Consider the following 14,283-nt stretch of genomic DNA (forward strand, 5'->3'; position numbering starts at 1 on the left):
CCAGCAATTTATTCATTTCAGAAAAATGCTGCTGCTCCTCAGATGCCTGGAGAAGTTCATTAGAACAGGATTTTCCTGTAATGCCTCCAGGTCACCAGGTCACTGCAGCAGGCCAGGGGTGGGATTCTTTGCCTGGCAGTCGGAGATAATTGCAGTTGCCAAAGTGGTCCGGCCTCCTAGCATGGGGGCAGCCAATTAACCAGGAGAGTCACCCTCCTGGTTGACAGATGATGCCTGGTGTTGGCCTTGTGCACCCCGATTAACCTCCAGGCGGGCTCCCCCTCCGCCCCGGACATTTTCAGTTTCCTGCACTTATTACGAAGCCTGCCCAAGAATCCCTAATTCACTAATAAGAAAATCACCATCTAACATCAGTGTTTGAAAATGACCTTGTGTTAGAACTGTGGTGGGAAGAGTGCTATATTCTCAAACGATCACTGTTTTTTAAAAGCGTGGCACGGGCACTCCCTCGGCCACCCGCCTGCCCTCCCCAATCCCTCACCCACTGCTGCGACCACCCGGTGCTCAGCTCAGGGCTGAGCCGCAGTCTGAGGGCCGGGCCCTGGCATGGGCTCCATCAGATCCCGTAATCGGATCCGGGCGCTTTAGCCCTCACGTGACTAGGGGCCACCGCCTAACCCTGATTAGCACTCTACATCACCCACCGCTCAGCCTCCCCTGGGGTCGGGCGGCTTCTCCACGTCTTAAATAAGATTCAGCAGTTGTCATGTGTAGTATATTGGGGGTGTGTTTGAAACGGTGTTTCCTGGGGGAGAAGAAAGGAAAACAGCACCCACAATTGAACAGCTTAGGAAATACAGAGAGAGAGAGATAGAGAGAGAGAGAGAGATCTAGAAGCACGGAGGGAACCCTGAGCCTGAGCCTGAATGCAGCGCAGAGGTCTGGGGCCCGACCACCCTGGGAGGCAGTGCCCCAGCTGTGCTCACCGGTGAGGGGAACATACCACCTTCCTGCTACTTTAGGGACATCAGCAAAGTCTCCCTTAAATATCTCCCTTTCTGTACCAAGAAAGCTATAAATCGGAGCCCCATCCTTCCAGATGAAGCAGCATTTTAAAACCTCAGTTTCATCTGGAAAGCAGCTGGGGAAGCACCCCATGGCCAGGTCGACTTCCCTCCAGGCACCAGAACATAGGCAGGGAGGACAGAGGAAGTGCAGGAGGAGGGACGAGGACCGAGGAGGCAGAGGGAGGGTGCTCTGTGGGCCCTGGCAACTCAACCCGCTTCCCAAAGCAGCTCTCATTAGGGCTGGGCTCCTGACGTCTTGTTTAAAAAATAAACAAAAAGCCAGGGGTGGTGGTTCATGCCTGTAATCCCAGCACTTTGGGAGGCCAAAGCAGGTGGATCACCTGAGGTCAGGAGTTTGAGACCAACTGGCCAAATTGGTGAAACACTGTCTCCACTAAAAATACAAAAATTAGCCAGGCATGGTGGCGGGCACCTGTAATCCCAGCTACTTTGGAGCTGAGGCAGGAGAATCACTTGAACCCGGGAGGCAGAGGTTGCAGTGAGCCAAGATCATGCCACTGCACTCCAGCCTGGGCAACAGAGCCAGACTCCATCTCAATAATAATAATAATAATAAACAAAAGTAAATGGCTTCTAAAGGGAAGATTTTAATTCCCAAATTAATTAAGTGGCACTCTGCATTTTCTAACCAACTTTCCAAAGGTGTTCCCTCCGTGGACTCATAACCCCTCGCCCTACCACCACCGCCTCCACAGGTCCGTTTCCCAAAGCGTAGACTGCCAGCCAGAGAGCAACTGCAAGACGGGCCGAGGCTCCGGGGCTCCACCACCGGGGTCACCAGTTCAGGTCCTGGCATCGCTGCTCTCTAGCTATGCGATCTTGGGCTAGCTGCTTCACCTGTCTGTGCGTCCAAGTCCCTGTCTCCATGATGGTGGGGTCAGTGATACCCTCCTGTGCTCGTTTCCTGGGCTGCCATGACAAATGACAAAAAACTGGGAGGCTCAAAACAACACACATCTCTTCTCTCATAGATCTAGAGGCCAGAAGCCCAGAAGCCAGGGTGACAAGACCAGCTCCCTCCAAAGCTGCGCGAGGATCCCTGCCTCTGCCAGCACCGGCTGCCTCCGGGGGCTCCTCTCTGTGGCCACATTGCTCTGGTTCCACCTTCAGAGTCACACGGATGCCTGAAACTGAGTTTTTCACAAATCAATGACACTGGAGGATGCATGAGTTAGGAAGAAGATGCCTGCATAACCGAAGCCCGAGAGAACCAATGAGATGTTAATATTCCCACTGGTGAAAAGCAGAGACCAAGACTAGACAGGCTCATGAAGCCGCCCGGAGCCTCCCGGCCAGTCACCACGCAACAAAGACCGGGGCCCTGGCGGCCGCACCACCGCCCTGTGCTTCCTAACGCATCTTTCACCTCTGGGGAAAAGGAGGTTCAGTTTCCCCATTTGTCATGTCCATGACTGTGGGCCACAGAAGCCTCCTGGGGGAGAGGCTGGCAGGGAAGGGACGCAGCTGTCCCAAGCCCACATAGGAGCCCACGTGGTTCCCCGTAAAACGCTCTTCCTGACCAGCTCCTCACTAACGAACAACTCAGCACGAGTGTTTGCTGTGTTTCTCTGCGGTTCTCACGCCTCTCCTGCTGCACACCGCTTTCCTGCTCTTTCTCTCCTTCTGTGACGCTGGAGCACGCTGGGTATGGCAGGAGTGAACTGCTGCAGGGCCACAGGCGCCCAGCCTGCAAAAACATCCCAACACAGACAGGGCAGGCCCAGTGCCCCAAGGCAAACGCCCACCAATGGGGTGGCCAGGTGTGGCTGGGACCAACAGAGGCAGAAGCCGTTCTCTTCCCAGCCTACCCATCCCTGCAAGGTCACAAAAATGCTGATGGTTACTTTGTGCAAAAGTCTCTCCCTCCTACTGTGACCGGCTCACTTCGCACACACTTTAGACAGCTCTGCTCATGAGAAAGGAAAAATAAATACACTGCAGAAGCATCTACAAGAAATCTTGGCTGCACAAGCTTCAGAGGACCCGTTTCCGGGACTATCGGTATTATTCTACTAATTCCATTCACGTGCTAATGATTGATCTGTTTGGAGTTTAATAATAATAGCAGGAATCGTAATAGCTAATGTTTGTTGAACCCTCACACTATACCAGGCCCTGTTCTAAATGTTCTGTGCCATTGAAGTCATTTAATCATCAAAGCACCCCTTCTGCCGTCCCCATCTGAATGGAAATAAAGGCAATTGCTAATCTTTATTGAGTGTTGCAAGATACTATGCACTTTTCCCCGGTGAATGCCTTCAATAACAATCCCTCGAGGAGAAGATGGATGCTATTGTTACCTGCATTTTATGGATAAGACAACGAAAGCGCAGAGAGGTTCAGAAGAGAGCCTGTGGTCACACAGCCGGAAGTAGCAGAGCAGAGATCAGGGCCTGACAGCCTGGCTCCAGACTCTGCCCTGCGACTGTGGCTAATTCCACCAGTGAAGGCTGCTTCCGAGGGACACGTTCATGGAGCAGCTCCCCGCACAGATGCTGTGGGGCACAGGCAGGTCCGCGCTCCCCATGGCAGCATGGCGTAGTGGCCAGGGGCAGGCGCTCTGGCCAAAGTGCCCAGTGAATCTTGGCTGCTCCACTCAGGAGCCATAAGGATTTGGGCAAGTGACTTAACCTTTCTGGGTGTTGGTGCCTTTTGACAGTTAAATGAGCTAGCTGGTGGGAAGAGTGCAGAACGGGCCTGGGGTACAGTGAGGATTCGATGAGGCCGGCTCTTGTTTTCATGGCTCGTGCTATTGCTCTCCAAACAGACTTATCACCAAAATTATCATGCAGTGATTCGGCAGCCGCCAGTGGTCCCAAATGCCGCAGGCTCATTCTGCAGATTAATGGAGAATGGGCATTTCCCACAAGCTCCGCCAGGTCTAGCTTGTGCCTCTGCTGAGAGACTGACCTGCCCAGCCCTACCCCATGGAAGAGAGAAAAATCCTAAATTAACGATGTGAAATCCTGAAATGACCAAGAAAACATCAAGTAACTGAACGTGTCCTCAAGCGACAAGATTCTCTTTCCTGTTCTTGAGCAGGGCCCGGGCGTGAGAGCTGAAGCAGGCCGGGGTATACACAGGACAGTGGCCCAGGGGACATCCAGGCCTGAGAGCGGGAAGAGCGGTGGGGTCACAGAACAACCCGGAAAGATGCAGACACACTCAGAACTTCCAACTGCCAGCCGTACCCAGCCGCAGATGCTGGCGTAGGTACCCAGAGGATTCGTGCCCTCACAGAATGGAACAGTGCCCACCTGAAGGGAGGCAGCCGGGAGGAGCAGGGAACAAGGTCCCGCCCACACCCAGGAGTCCTCCCATGGGGAGGGAGGGAGGGAGGCACATCAAGAAACAGAACAGGTGATAGGACAGGAGGTCCAGACGGCTGCTGTCATGGCAGGCAGTCAGGGAAGGCTTCTCAGAGGCGGTGACCTTTGAGCAGAGCCCTGAACAACATGATGAGTGAGTAGCTGGGAGAAGAGCCTTCCAGACAAAGACATGAAGGAGGAAGAGCCGGCAGGCCTGTGGCCGTCAGGAGGCCCTTGCGCTTGCTGTAAGTGAGAATAAATGCAATCAGAAGCTTCCAAGAGTGTGCGTGGACTGAGCCGTTTCCAACAGGAGCCCTCTGGCTGCTGTGTGAGAGTGCCCTGCAGGCAGAGGTGGACACAGGAGGCCTGGGGGCGCTGAGGCAGTGTGGCCCAGGGACGAGACCAGGGGTCTCTGGCCAAGGGGACCGAGGCGGCCCGAGCAAGAAGAGCTCAGAATCAGGATGTGAAGGGAAAGTGGCGGATATTAGTGGATCACATGTAGGCAACAGCTAGGTAGAGGCTGGGAAGAGGACATGTTTGGCAAAGCAAATGCTTAGCCAAGAAATGGGGGGATTGAGAGAGAGGGAGAGAGAGAGAGACTACACGCATTACACATGACTATATTTGCAATAATCTCAGGCCTTTTAGAAAGTACTGATGCCTGTGGGTAAACATGTGGTCCAGCCACACAGTGGAATATTATTCAGCCATAAAAAGGGATGATGCTCTGACACACACCACAACACGGGTGAACCTTGAGGATGCTGTGCTGAGGGAAAGAAGCCGGCCACAGAGGACCATGTGTAGTATGATTCTGTTCACGTAAGATGTCCACAGCAGGACATCTATAGAGACAGCAGATTCACAGTTGCCAGGGCTGGGAGGAGGGGAGAGAGGAGACTGGCTGCTTAATGGCATGCAGTTTCTTTTTGAGGTGATGAAAATGTTCTAACATTGACGACAGTGACGGTTGCACAACTCTGAATATACTGACAACCCCTGACTTGTACTTTAGATGGATGAATTGGATGGTAGGTAAGTTATATCTCAGTAAAGCAGTCTTAAAGCTGGGCGTGGTGGCTCATGCCTATAATCTCAGCAATTCAGGAGGCTGAGGCAGGAGGATTGCTTGAGTCCAGGAGTTTGGGACCAGCCTGGGCAACATAGCCAGACCCTGTCTCTACAAAATATAAAAAATTAGCCAGGCATGGTGACACACTCCTGCAGTCCCAGATACTCAGGAGGCTGAGGTGGGAGGATCACCTCAGCCTGTAGGTCGAGGCTGCAGTGAACCAGGATTATGCCACTGCACTCCAGCCTGGGCGACAGAGTGAGACCCTGTCTCGAAAAAACAAATTAGTGAAATAAAGCTGCTTTGAAAACACTGTTATACCTGCGCCCCAGCTCATTGCACCTTCTCTAAGAGGCTCGCATGGGCCCTGGACACAGGCGTGTTTCAGAGCTCCCTGGGACTGCATCTGGCCCAGAACCGGCTCCACCCCAGCTTCTCTGGGATCTCACAGGTCCTGCAGCGCTGTAGTCCCAACCCAGCTTCGCGGTCAGGCAGCCCGGGTTTGAAACTGGGCCCATCTCTCCCCAGCTGTGTGATCTTCAGAGAGCCCCTCCATCTCTCAAAGACTGTTGTCTCATCTGTAAAATGGGTCTACGCGAGCAACAGGGCCTGCCGCAGAAGGGCTGTGTCATGCGTGTAACCGAGGAAGGCACCCAGCAACGTGCCGGCAACAGCAGTCCGATGCATTGCTGCATTTGAGCTGGAAAAGCTGTTTACACAAGTTCCCATCTTTAATTCTCACGATCCAGAAGCCACGATGTGGGAGGCAGTCACCAGGGCTGGTGGGCTTGGGGACAAGTGGGAAGGAAGCTGGGGAACGGTCTGGACAGAGGCACGGCCCTCCTGGGGCCCCAACTGCCATTCGCTGCATCCACCCTTCCCACAGAGACAATTATTGAGCCCCAGCCAGGTCTCAGCCACTCGCTGGGCACTGGGGACTCAGCCACAGGCTGAAGACGCAGAACCCACACCACAGCTGGGGCTGGGGCAGGTCTCTGGGCGTGACGCCCGACAGCAGAGCTCTGGCACCCGCAGCCTGCGGGGCAGCTCCAGGCTAAGGAGTCAACACGTAGCTCGAGCCCTTGGCCCTTGAACATGGAGCCTTTTACAGACCTGGAGCTGAGTCAAGGCACCATTTCCCAAGATTTTGGGGCTCCCCTCTCAGGGAGAGGGAAGGAAGAGTCGGAAACAAAGCGGCCTGTTGCTCCCGTCCCAATATCTCCGTCCAAGGAGGTACAGGGGCAGCATGATGGGGTGTGTTTCTGGTCTTGGAAACCACGTCGGTAATAAGCATGAAGAATGCCTTGAGGAAAACCCCTCCTTCCCACCCAACCCAGCAGCCCGTTCCTGACATTCCCATCGCGGACACACACTGGGTGTGGCACCAGGAGCGTTTAATCAGAGGAACCTGTACCAACGCACCCCCAGGCCCCCTCAGGAGGCCCCTGCTGCCAAAATGGCCAAATGGGCTTTCTTTTTGGTAGCACTGGGCAGGAGGGAGGCAGGGGAAGGAGTGCGGTAAGAGGCGTAGGAGGGGCAAGGAGGACCTTCCACCCAAAGGGACACCATGACCAACTCCCCATGGATGGAAATGACAAAAAGTACACCACTGGCCCCCTGGTTTCCGGGTATCCCTGGGAGCTCACGGGTGGACACCGAGGGTCTCCAGGAGAGGGGTTGGCTCTGCAGCCCCTGTGGTCCCAGCCGCTCCAAAAACACCCAAGGAGCAATTTCTGCACATACCTATGAGAATCAAAACCACCGAGCAGCTCGCAGATCCGTTCCTCCCTCTGCCCTCGGGGCCTGAACCTCTCTCCCAGGTGTCTGCACCTCTGGCTCCTTCTCAGGGTCCTGTCTCAGCTTCAACGCCACCTCCTCCCTGAGACCCCTCCCAGATCATCCAGGGGCGGCCCCTGACATCAGCCATTGGAACCCTCTGCTGGGCACTCCATCAGGGCAGCTGTCTCTGGTGTAGTGATTATTCATTCACTTGCCCGTTGTCTTACACATGCACACACACACACACACATACACGCACACGCACACACACACATACACACACACACGTGTGCTCCCCATGAGGGCAGCACCCTCCTCTAGCTTGTTCACTGCTCACCTAAAATGTGAGTCAGTATTTAGCAGGTGCTTAAAGGTTTGCTGAATGAATAGGTCATGCCCTGCCTTCCTGGGGCCCACACAGATAGAGAAGTGGCAGGTGCTGCACCTCCCCCGCCCCAGGCTCAGCACCAACAGGAAGGACCTGTCCACACAGGCAGGCCAAGGAGAGAGCCCCCCTCACCTCCCACACTGGGTCTCTCCAGCAAGTGTTTATCCAGCACCTACTAACGACAGACCACAAAACACCAACAAATGAGAATATCCCAGATGGACGTCTTCAGGCCTCTCCCTGCTCTACCTGCTCCTCCACAAGCCCCACTGCTCCCAGTTCTCACAGGCCCCGCACGTCACACGTGGGGTCCCATGGAGTCCTGACAGCCACCTCCCTTTCTCGTGTGAGCATGAAGAAGAGGCTATCTGACCAGGCACAGTGGCTCACGCCTGTAATCCTAGCATTTTGGGAGGCCAAGGTGGGCAAATCGCCTGAGGTCAGGAGTTCAAGACCAGCCTGGTCAACATGGCATAACCCCAACTCTATTAAAAATACAAAACTTAGCCGGGCGTGGTAGCCCACACCTGTAATCCTAGCTACTCAGGAGGCTGAGGCAGGAGAATCACTTGAGCCCAGGAGGTGGAGGCTGCAGTGAGCTGAGATCATGACACTGCATTCCAGCCTGGGTAACAGAGCAAGACTCTGTCTCAAAAGAAAAAAAAAGAAGCTATCCAGCCTCTCACAAATCCAGAGAAGCCCCAATTTCCTCCATTTTCTGAGGTTCCTTGTCCAGGGAAAAATTAAGAAATGTCTATTACCCTTTTCACGTTTTGCTGGATTCCATTTTCTAATTTACTAATACTTGACTTAGAATGTGGTGTCTGTGACCATGAGAGTTTGGCCAGTACATGTTCTTCCTTCTGATGCCCTCACTGGGGTTTTGTATCAAGATTATTCTGGGCTTTTAAAACGAGTGTGCTTTGTCTTTTTTCTCCATTTTTTGAAGATGCTATTTGGAGTGACTTACTTAGGATGTCATTTGGACTTAAAGTTTATATTGTGTGAAGGTTTCTCATTACAGATGCATTTGCTTCTCATACATATGAAAATAACCACAAAAAAGTTAAAATAGATTTGGATTAAGTGTTACTTTTCAGGGACCCACCTCATAAATGAATACTTTTAACCCCACAAACCCTAGTACAGTGTGACTGGCTTGTTCAAAGATAAATGCAGTCACGCCTTGCTTAACAAGCATGCATTCGGAGAAATGCCTCATTAGGTGATTTCGTCATGAGCGCACCTCACACACAGCGTACCTGCACACACACCCGGGCCGCACAGCCTCCTCCACACCCTGGCTCGATGGGCAAGGCCATTGCTTCTGGTTTCACAGCTGTGCAGCCCGTGACTGTACTGAGTACTGTAGGCCACTGCCACACAATGGTGAGTACTTCTGCATCTAATCATAGAAGAGAGGCAGCGGAAGTAAGATCTAAAAGATAAAGCATGGTGCACCTGTATAGGGCGCTTAGCATGAATGGAGCTTGCGGGACTGGAAGTGACTCTGGGTGGGTGAGTGAGTGAGTGAGGAGTGGATGTGAGGGCCCAGGCATTCCTGTACATGTCTGTAGACCCTGCAGAGGTTGCACACTTAGACTATACTAAATTTATACAAAAATGTTCTTCTTTCTTCCATAACTGCCCTCAGCTTACTTCGTTGCCTTATACGTTTCTTAATTTTTTACCTTTTGGACTCTTTTGTAATCATACTTAGCTTGAAACACACATTGTACAGCTATACAAAAATAATTTCTTTCTTTATATCCTCATCTATTTGCTTTTCCCTATTTGATTTTTTTGTTTGTTTGTTTGCTTTTTAAACTTTGCTGTTAAAAGCTAAGACATAAACACACACGTTCACCTAGGCCTCCCCGGGGCCAGCATCACCACATCACCGCCTTCCACCTGCACGTCCTGTCCCGCTGGGAGGTCTCCAGGGGAATAACGCAAGGTGTGCCGTCGCCTCCCACGATGGCCATGCCTGCTGTCGGATCCCTCCTGAAGGACCTGCCGGAGGCTGTTGCACAGCTCACTTTTGTTTAATAAGTAGAAACAATACACTCTAAAATCATGATAAAAGTTACAGTAAATCCATAAGCCAGTAACATAGTCATTTATTATCATCGAGCATCATGTCCATGCATGACCGTATGTGCTGGACGTTCACACTCCAGGCAGCACGGTGGGTTCACCCACACCATCGTCACTAAACACGTGAGAGTAAAGCTTCAAGCTGAGCAGCTGCGACAGCCACACTGGGATGGGGATCTTTCAGGTCTGTTCTAATCGCACAGCTACCGAGTACGCGTGGTCTTCACTGACGGAAACGTCCTTCTTATGCAGGGCGTCATCTGGGAGATTTTCTTCAAGGAAAGACGGATCCACACAGGAGCGTGGCCCAGTGGCGGACACAAGGAGGGGTGAGTCAGAGAGAGAGACTGAGAGAGGGAGAGGAGGAATGAGGGAGGGAGGGAGGGAGACTGAGAGAAAAGGAAAGAAAAAACAAAGAGGGAGAGAAAAGGAGAGAAAGAGAGGGAAGAAGGGGACAGAGAGACTGAAAGAAACGGAATAAAAGAGTGAGAGAGAGAACAAGGAAGGAAGGAAGGAAAGGAAGGAAGGAAGGAAAGAAGGAAGGAAGGAAGATAGGAAGGAAGGAAGGAAGGAAGGAAGGACTGAGGAGTATGGTTCAGTGAAACCTTTGCACACAAGGGTGGTGGCACCAGCGTCACCAACAAGAGACGCAGGTGTCCTCAGCTGGTTGCAAGCCTCCTCCCACACCATAGGGGATCAGACAGCTTTTCAAATGGGTGAAAGTCAAAAGAGAAACTGAGGACATAAGCCATGCACTACCACTATCTACACGGGATGAGGTAAGTGGAGAACAGAGTTTTCTGGAATCAGCAGCTCTGCTTGATCAACAAGAGACCAGCACAGCCGATCCGGTTCTCCCCCGGGTTCCCAGCACCATGCGGATTCCAAACCTTCCGGCAGAAGTGGGAAACACTGAGACGTTCAGCCGGTGAGTCTCCGCCCACCTGGAACAGATGTTCATTGCCGTGCCCTAGGGAGACTCCCGGACACAAAGGAAGCTCCCGGGTCAGGCCCTCTGGTCCCTGAGGTTTGGCACTTGCGGGTCTAGACCAACCTACGAGGCGTGCACTCAGCTTCACGTATGACCTCAGCCAAAGGCCAACAGAGAGCTGGCAACATGCCCCAGAGATGCGTAAAGCGCCTCCTGGTCACGCTGTATTCAAGGATCCTCAAAGTGGGGTCCCTGGATGCCTCCACCTCCCCTGGGACTGCGTGGGAATGCGGATTCCCGGCCCCTCCCCAGACCTGCTGGATCAGAGGTTCTGAGATTTGTAGCCCCTTAACCCACCCGCCAGGATGCCAGCGCTCACCAACGTGTGAGAATCGCTGCTCCAATTAAAACTTCAACCAGACTCCAAAAATACAAACGTGGCAGGGGGTGGATTTGAAATGGAAAGCGAAGCAAGCTCAGGAAAGAGCCAGCTCCTGCCTCTCCTCCCGCCCCCTGAGCACATGCTGGTCTCTTCCAGGCGCTAACAGTGCATGGGGCCAAAGAGATGAAACTGAAAGCCACAGTGTAGGGCCCACCGCTTGTCTTTTCATCTTCATGGCCAGGAGCTCTCAGCCCGGCTGCACGCTGGCCTCACCTGGGAGGCTTCTCCACCACCCACGCCCACCCCCGGACTCTGCAAGCTTGGGGTTCTCTGTCGGGCTTGCAGCATGGGGGAGGCCGGCTGCTATGCCCCGGGGAGGGCTGCGTGGCGCCTGCCTCCTGCGTGGGGGGCGGCCCCCATAGCACCAGCATCTTCCTGTCTCCCGGGCACGTGGGCAGTGCCACCCTCTCCCTGACCCAGTTTGCCATCCTCTAGGAAGGGGCACGGGGGAATAGCCGCTGCCAGCGCCTTCCCTGAAATAACCTGGAAGGGCTCCACTCTGGGCCCCAGGCAGCTGCCATATGGCCACGGCACGGCCCTCGACCCCCGGCACGCCCCACCACCCCCCACTGCAGAAGGGGTGCCCGCCGGCCTTCCCCTCACACCACGCCCCCAGGGAACCTCCGGAGCCGGTCAGACCCTGCCCATCCCACTGGGAGCTTGGGATCATGTCTCACACGACAAGCCAAGACCCCACAGCCCAGCGGGGAATGAGTCTGAAGCTGATTCCAGGGCAGCCCAGCAAGGCTGGGAGGAAGCCGGGGAGGGGCCGTGTGCGTGGGGGAGGTGGTGATTTTTTAGAGCCTTCCCCCACTGTTCCCCTTAGAAACCGGGTGAGTGAGCCTGCAGGTCAGCTCCCCTCCCCTGCCCACTCCTGCTCAGAGCCCGACGCGGCTGCCGCCCGCCAGCAGCCTGGCCTGCCGCAGGGCCCAGGAGCCCGGACACCTCCTCTTCCCACCGATCTTCCATTTTCAGAGGGAGCCGCTCTCCCTCCTCTCAGGCCTGCTCCATCTGTGACATTTCCCTTCCCTGGACGAAGTGGGGTTTTCACCCTTGTGAGCAGAGTCTCCTTCAGGGCTCCTCCGTGAGAGAAATATGGGGCTGGACAAGGTCCCCTTCCCTCCCTCCTCACTCACCCTGAGAACCTCCAGGGACCCAAAGGCCACGCAGGCAGGGAGCCAGCACCCCCGCCTCCCCTGGGGCCAGTGACCAGGCCGGGAGGCGAAGCAGTCCTCCCTCCCTCCAGCCAGCCGTCACCCCGACCTCAGCCAGTGTGCACTCCCCGGGGACAGGAGGGAGGCTGCTTCCACCGAGGCCTCTGCTGACAGATGTCCGGGCCCCCACCTGGACCTACCCAGACCTAAGCTCCTGGGCGGGTGGTCCCGTACGCGCTGCCTTTCCCGGTGAAATACGGTTTCCACTGGGAGAGTGTGCCCCCGGCCAGCAGCCCGCGCACACTGCTCACACAGGCACACGCATGCACGCACACACTCTGCCAGGGAACATCTGTTTTGACAAACACATTATTCAAGTCAGTCCATGGGACGTGAATTGACAGATTCCTGGGCGCAGCCTGCGGGCTTTGTGCATTTGCACCTGAGCCGAGCTGGGGACTCTGATGTGTTTGTCCCATGTCCCCTTCCCCCCTCCACCCCGCCCCCAAGAAGACAAGTCCAGGCCCTGAGCCGCTGCTGTCTGAGAAGCCTGGGGCGCACTCCCCAGGCGAGCGGGGCCGTGTCCATCGGGTCCCAAACTTTGCCTGGAGGGGCCTTTCTTAAAAGCCTGGGGTGGGGGCCATGACAGAGCCAAAGCACCCCTGCAGCTGACACCCGGCACCCAGGAAGAAGCCCGTCAGCCCTTCCCTTCGGAGACGATCCTGAATTCCAAGCAGCACCGACATGCCAGCAGGGCGAGCCGCTGCTCCCCGCACCCAGCGCCCCCGGACCCCACGCTGAAGGGCATTCTCCATCCGCTGCAAGATAAACTTTGCCTGGGTAAAGAGTTTCCGGCTAACCCCCTGAGATCAACGCGGCTGCAGCTCGGGTGCAGAAAGGCGAGGGGAGACGGGAAGCTATTTTTAGGAGAAAAAAATAAATCTCAGCCTACCTTTAGAAGCGAGCTGTGCCAAGGCTCCGGAGGTTCACCTCGGAGACAACTGCAGTGTACTGTGTCAGATTACAAACTGGGGGCGAGAGGGAGGGAGGGAGGAGGGGGAGAGGGAGAGAGGGAGGGAGGGAGGAGGGGGAGAGGGAGAGAGGGAGGGAGGGAGCAGCAGAGGGAGAGACAGGGAGCGAGAGGCAGGCAGAGGCGGCGCCCAGTCAACATTGCAGGGCATTGGTGTGTCTGCACTGCTTGCATTCAGCTAGACATGATTCATTAGTTTTCTGCAGGCAGGCAAGCAGGTCGAGAGGGAGAGAGGGAGGGAGAGAGAGGGGGAGAGAGAGGGAGAGAGAGAGGATCATCCGCCATGCAGCAGTAACCAGAGCCTCTGAAACGTCAGTGTTTGAACGCACACACACACACACACAAATACACATGCACACACACGTGCGCATACACACACCAAGATGGCTATACCCCTCACTGCCAGTTTCTCTTTCACAGAGCTGTGGTGAAAAGCTCGGACAGAGATGGAGGCAAACAGCTCTCAGCCACGCGGGGCTTGGGGTTGGTGCTTTTCTCTCCATCCCTGGGAAAACAGCACAGGATCTTCCCTGCAGGAGGCCGGGGGTCTCCTGCAACCGACAGGCAACCGATCAGCACATCAAGGTAAAAGCCGCCCTGGGCTCTACTCCAGGAAGCTCAGAAACTCAAGCGCCCTCAGAATTAAGTGATGAAGAGGAGCGACCCAAGCTGCCTGGGTCTTTGCTCTCCTGTCCGGCTCCCCTCCCCTCCCCAAGCCTCCAAGTGGCCCCGCGGGTTCCCCCTTCCCACAGAACTTCAGGTGGTGGCACAGATATACCCGCTACCTAGCAACCGGGTGGTGCAGGAGGGAAAAAACCCTGGGAAACACGCACGGACTTCACACACTTGCTTCCTTCCCTGGGGTAAAAATCCCATGGCTTGTTACTGAAAGGCGCTGAATAAGATAGCTCATGCAGAGAAAGCCCCTTTGGTATTTTGGGCTCCACATACCCTAATTGAGGCTCTGAGGGCTCTTACTAATGATGGCCCTGTGCAGGGACAAGACTCGAGTGTAGGACACGAGAATTCCAAG

At 54.8% G+C, this 14,283-nt stretch overlaps 1 protein-coding gene across 9 annotated transcripts in view; it reads right to left on the reverse strand.

Annotated features, from left to right (window-relative positions):
* RIMBP2 (RIMS binding protein 2) overlaps positions 1-13,993 on the reverse strand; it is a 329,547-nt gene extending 315,554 nt beyond the window's left edge. For 3 of the 9 annotated variants that reach the window (XM_055357629.2, XM_055357630.2, XM_031000824.3), the window contains exon 1: positions 13,173-13,988. The gene's annotated coding sequence lies outside the window, so the exon portion shown is untranslated. Of the gene's footprint in view, positions 1-13,172 lie in introns of all 9 variants that reach the window. The other 6 variants (XM_063694494.1, XM_055357621.2, XM_055357617.2 and 3 more) reach the window with 3 other exon arrangements.
* Between the last annotated feature and the right edge of the window lie 290 nt (positions 13,994-14,283).

The sequence above is a fragment of the Gorilla gorilla genome, chromosome 10, assembly GCF_029281585.2.
Source record: "Gorilla gorilla gorilla isolate KB3781 chromosome 10, NHGRI_mGorGor1-v2.1_pri, whole genome shotgun sequence".
Taxonomy (NCBI): Eukaryota; Metazoa; Chordata; class Mammalia; order Primates; family Hominidae; genus Gorilla; species Gorilla gorilla.